This window comes from Dreissena polymorpha, chromosome 4 (genome assembly GCF_020536995.1).
Source record: "Dreissena polymorpha isolate Duluth1 chromosome 4, UMN_Dpol_1.0, whole genome shotgun sequence".
Classification (NCBI taxonomy): Eukaryota; Metazoa; Mollusca; class Bivalvia; order Myida; family Dreissenidae; genus Dreissena; species Dreissena polymorpha.
The window spans coordinates 124792645-124798644 of record NC_068358.1 but is presented as its reverse complement, the minus strand read 5'-3'; the positions used below and the strand labels follow the sequence as shown (position 1 = coordinate 124798644).

At 35.0% G+C, this 6000-nt stretch overlaps 1 protein-coding gene across 1 annotated transcript in view; it reads left to right on the top strand.

Annotated features, from left to right (window-relative positions):
- The first annotated feature begins 2511 nt into the window (after nt 1-2511).
- The window catches only part of LOC127878992 (protein inturned-like), a 40315-nt gene continuing 36826 nt past the window's right edge, over nt 2512-6000 (top strand). Inside the window, exon 1 of the mRNA XM_052425571.1 lies at nt 2512-2673. The gene's annotated coding sequence lies outside the window, so the exon portion shown is untranslated. The remainder of the gene's footprint in view (nt 2674-6000) is intronic.

The following is a 6000-nucleotide window of genomic DNA, read 5'->3' as shown; positions in this document are numbered from 1 at the left end:
TGGTTTCAGCGTTAGACTTTTACTCCAATGACCAGCGGTTCGAGCCCAGTTGTGGATTTCTTTTCTTTCTTTCATTACCGTTATCATTGATTAATACTGGAGCTATTTAGTTAAAATGTTTGCATTTATCAAATTAAAGCATTAAATTAAAAACTTAAAAATATGCCAAAATATGCGAAAAAGTCCCTTTAATTTTGTGCGTAAGAAGCATTCAACCTGATCTAGCATGGGATTTCAGTTGGGAAATGTTTGGTCAATGTCATTGCTATTTAAAATATACAAATGATTTCCGCTGAATAATTGAAGTTTGGATAAAGGTTTTGGGTTGTAGTTTTGTGAGTAGGTAACTAATAATAGCATGCAGACATTGCTTACAAACTAAATTAAAGTCAATTTTTTTTCTAATTTGGTGAATAGTTGAAAATTTAGTTTATTGGCATAGTCACATTTCTCGTTTTTGTAAGTGTACTTACAAAAGGAGTACAACCCGTCGATTAATGGATACTGTTATTTTTTGGTTACTGTTTAAGTGTGACATGCTTCATTACTTTGATGGCATGCTTAATGCAACGTCATCTACAAAAATTGCGGAGAAAGTGGTGAAACTATATTTCCGGAATCAGAAACAAAAACGTGCTACGGCGGTCTCTTTTTTTGAAGGAATGGCATTTTTTACTAATTTAATACAAGGAGAGTAAGTTGGTTGCTTTTTTCTAGTTCCTTATTCGAATAAGGAATAAGGAACTGTTCCTTATTCCTTATTCCTTATTCAAGCTTAACATATTTGATATACGGTTTTAAGGAAAAATAATGCAGACAACTCTTAAGTAAATCAAAACAAAATAACTCGAATACATTTACTTTATGTATTACGTTACATGTTAATGTTTCTTCTTCGCGCTTGCATATGATTTCTTGCTTAAACCAAACCGATATTGTCTAATTCGAATACCAACTTCACATCCACAAAACCTAAAGCATATAACATTATTTTATATGAATGTGATATAAAAGTGCAATCTTGTACATTTCAACATGCCTTTTCTTCCTTGTCTTATTTATAATCCAGTTCCTTTTTCGCGGCTGAATAAGGAAAAAACAACCAGTTCCTTATTCCTTATTCAAGCCGAATAAGGAACTGGCATTTTCTTACTTAAACATCAACGAAATTGATCCAAAGTTAACCACATATACATTAATATATATAACATCATTATAATATAGGTTGTATATTTAAAATACTATGTACTTTACTTATTTTATACTCGTTATTCGGTCATATTCCCAATTTTAAAACATAACAGGTTAGGTAACTGCAATCATTATCTTGTTTGAACAATTTTCAAGACAGAGCATGCTAGCAGCCTAGGGATCTGTTGTGGTGGTAGATGAGGCTACTTGTTCAGCTTCCTGATTGCGTTGCTGTTTGGATTATGCTATATATTTAACATGTGGTTATCAAATGAAGCATATACCACATTAAATTCATTCAGAAGTTAAAGTTGAAAAATGCCTTGTAAGAGAACTTTGTGACAGTACGTAAAACAGTATAAGTATAACTTGGTGACTAGTGTTACTAGTGTGTTAAAAGTATTTAGTTTTTAACAAGTCACTAAAAATAACTTGATCCTCTTCGAAGGCATAGTGCCCAAATCAACACAAAACGATAATACAAAATATAAATCGAAAACGTACATTAGATGAATGATGAACGAAGCATTCCTATCGATATTTTAATTCTGTCGATCTGTTATGATATGTTGTCCCAAAAACATTGAATTGTATCAATGTAATACCGTGTGGTCAATGATAGCCCATAAAAGCTATTCGTAGAATTTGGGACCTGCTTTTTTGCTGACAAGGCAGCAGCCGGAAGAGACGGTACTATCATAAAAAGTATCCAAACCCGGTACCTCTGCATTTATCAAATAATTGCACTTAACAAATAAATGGCGTCATCGCGTGATCGGTGTGTCATTTGCATACCACCGATAAACGTGAAATCGTTATGCAAGGGTTTGTTACCAGTATATCTACAGTTGGGTGAGAATTTCCAGCGTCCCGGTCTCGAATTGCACCTAGGAATTCAGGATTGGAAATGTACAACGTGAATCACTAGACCACTGCATCACCTTTCATGCGCTGTTTAATGTTAGTCCCGATCTTTTCTTATCAAAAATCTCATGACAAAATTAAGTTTCGACGTGTCACTTAACTATTACATGATTGCTGTTTTTGGTTTTCTTCTTACTACCGTTTCATGAATTGGTTTTAGCTGCATGTGTTGTTTCGAGTATCAATTTTACGAATAACAAAAAAAAACAGCATGAGAAGTCAATGTGTGTTTTTTCTGAATCGTATTATTAAATTTTGATACAAATGTTCCAACTGTATTACCGGGTTTAAGCGATTATGATTGAATGCCAGTGTAAATACGCATACCGAAGACACCGACCGAGACACCTCGACATTGAATTCAGCGCTACTCGCAGCTGTCAATTGGAGTTTTGTCAATCAATGGATTGAAATGGAAAGTGTACGTAATCAGCCAGATAGGAGATAACAGGCCTCATACACAGAAAACGTTTCAAATGAAGTAACATAATTATGCTACCGGTGATGGACTTGAATGTGGATTTTTTCTGTTACAATGAATGCGGAGCACTCGTGAAGGTATTACAAGATTGTTATGAATGTATATACTTTTTTTCTAGTATTGATCGAAGATGATGACACTGAAGGAAAGTGGTAGTTTAGGTTTAATAGTGTATTCACTGGTATTTGAACGAAACAATATCGCTGCTATTTAAACTTATTAGAACCGAAATAATTGTTGGGTAAAATAACATGTCAAACCCGCAATAATTGTATGTAATTGGTTAGCATAACAATGGAACGTATGTAATAAGGGTCGCTTATCTATTTGGACAAGAATAATGAACGACAATAGAGAAGCATTATGAAATGTTTTCTTTAAGATTTTAAATAGAAACACATTTAAGTGTTTACGAACTATTTGTTGTACAATTCGTTTATATCGTGGATGTGAAGTTTTGTGGATACTGTGAGTGCGTTTTATAACTATAACATACATGCATGTTATAATTTCATTAAAAAGAAATATTTGTCTAAATGGCAAGAATCAACGTTGTTAAACAACCTAATAAACAACGCGAAAATTAGATCCGAAACTGTGTGTAAAATATACTTTTCATAGTAATGGCAGTTATATGTTCTTTTATTGTTTGAATGTTTATATGTGTCTTATTCTGTGAAAAATGGGCTTAATGCATGTGCGTAAAGCACAGGCTAATCAGGGACGACACTTTCCGCCTAAACAAGATTTTTGGTAACAATGGACTTTCTTTAAACGAAAAATACCATAAAAGCGGAAAGTTTACGACACTTTATGCACATGCATTATGCCCAGTTTTATCAGAACACGACTCATAGATTAATTGTGTTGCGCCATATCAGTCAATTAACAACGAGTTCGTTCAAATTCGCGCATTTCAAACAATTATGGATTGATTCCCACGCTATAAAAACAACAACAAATCGCAATCGAAAATTGTCTTAAATAGTTTATTATCCAATCAAAATGTTCACCCAAGGGTACAGTCGAAAACACGTTCATATGGCTTATTTTTTCCATTCCATTTTTTCTCCAGCTAGCTCACGTGGATATCGCATTAATGACGCGCCTTTTAGAGAAAATTTGTATGTATGACTTCGTATTTTTTGCATAACGTTTATATAAACCATCCTATATAAAATATAGAGAAACTCATTCAGGATCCATTGAAGATTAAATTATAAGCGCATGAATGTTCAAAATAGTTTGCTTTTATTGTGATATTCACATTAAACATGAAGTTTCATGCATGAAGAAACAAAAACGCCGTGTAAAATAAGACGCAACAAATTGCTGTGTTATTGAATAGACATTGCAAAGGGTGGCAGATGCAAATATTGTAGATAAACGTAAATTTCTTGCGAAGTAATAAATATATAGCGGACAAAAGGAACATTTGGACGTCTCAGTTAGGAAAAGTCGCATCTAAGTGAACGAAACTCATGTATTTTTAGACAGGAATTATCGTATTTATGTGCGGATGATTTTTCTAACGTTTCGCGTGAAACACAAGTAAAGTATGATTTTTTTTATATAAATATCATTATTGTCGACATGGTATCAATGTCTGTGTTTAGGTTCACTGTTACCACATTTTTTGGTAATAACGTCATACGACCATTTTACCACATACTTGATACTTAATAATAAGAAATACATCCAACTGACGAAAATAAAGGGCTCTTCCTGAGCAAGCGATTAACATACAAATGCCTAGCGTCTAGAAAAAAAGGCCTTGGCAAACAGCGTAGACCAAGATGAGACGCCGCATGATGCGGCGTCTCATCAGGGTCTGCGCTGTTTGCTTAAAGAAATTTCTGTAAGACATATTCTAAAAAAAAAAAATAAGTATTCTAGAAATCCCTAATTTTGGAAATAAATTGATCCAATTTAGAAGGATGGGAGAGTCAACTAGGCATAAATGGGTTAACATACAAATGCGACTTGCAGTTAAAGGTTTGAGAAAGGAAAAAACAACAGACGACGTATTCTTTGTCAAAAATATAATGAAATACGCACCAGGTTTCTCTCCTGACAATAAAATTAGTTGCAGTCCGTACAGACAATATGACCCGCGTCATGCAAAAGTGGGTCTTACCCCATACGGGCCGTTCTAGTCCCAGGTCAGCATTCTCGGTCGCGCAGTACGTCTGGTCAGAAGCTTCCTCGTCCGCAAGGATCTGTGAACTAAGTAACGAACAACAAAGCTTCAGATTGTTCGACTGCGCAGGCTGGTAATTTTCATGTTAATGTTCATTTGCACTGGGTAGTAAGACGGATCTTGTAGGTCTTCTCGCCGTGGACAAGTCTCACAAGGCAGGGCGACTTCGTTTGTTTAGCTTTGTCCATTCGAGTAGCCATAATCGATTTTCAAACATTTGATAAACTCGAGTTTATTAGGCTGTTTAAACATACGTGAAAATGGTGCTCTGTTTAATTCAAGAGCAATTGTGGAACGTAATCCGCTCGGATTACTTGTAAGACTTCAAAGGTCGTTGCTGATTATTGTGTTTGCTTTGTAGTGTTTGTTTTGTGTTAGATGTGTAAACAATTTTTGACTGACTGTGTGACCACCTGAAAATTTTACAATAGCTTTGCAAACATGCCAACATATGTTTCTTTTGCTGATGTTAAGTTGCCTCATTAAATGTAAGAGTTACTTTTCTCGCGCTATGTGCTTGCTTGTCCGTATTAAATAACGCACCATATATCATATTATAGTGGAGTTTCTTTGGTTTGTGGTATTAATTTGTTTGTGGTATTAATTTATTCTGATAACGATGTTGGTTGGAATAGTGCAATAGGCATAGGTAGCGAGCGTAAAAACTAAAAACCAAAAGAACTTTAAGATGTTTAGTCACAGCTTTATAACCGAAATACTTCTTTAGTTCCGTATTGGTGTAACCGCAATGGAAAGGGACAAGAAGTTAAATCCCAGTCTTTCAGTGTGACCTTGGGTCCGTGTTTTTTGTCCGTCATAATCTTGATCTTGTGAGAACAAAAATCTCATGCGATTGGCACAGAAACACATTAAAACTACAATCCGGAACCTGCGACAATTTAAAACGAACGTAAGGTAGGTTGATGCAACTGGACATGTAGATTGCGGGCCATATGGAGAATATGTACGTATTTCCATTTTTTTCGTAAGACCAAAATAGTGGTTGCTTAGGTTACAGAAATACTTGAAAACTAAGATCTGCATCCTACCATAACTTGAACTAACTTAACCCATCTATGCCTAGCGTCTAGAAAAAAGGCCTTGGCAAACAGCGTAGACCCAGATGAGACGCCGCATGATGCGGCGTCTCATCAGGGTCTGTGCTGTTTGTTTAAATGAATTTCTGTGAGAAATATTCTAAATA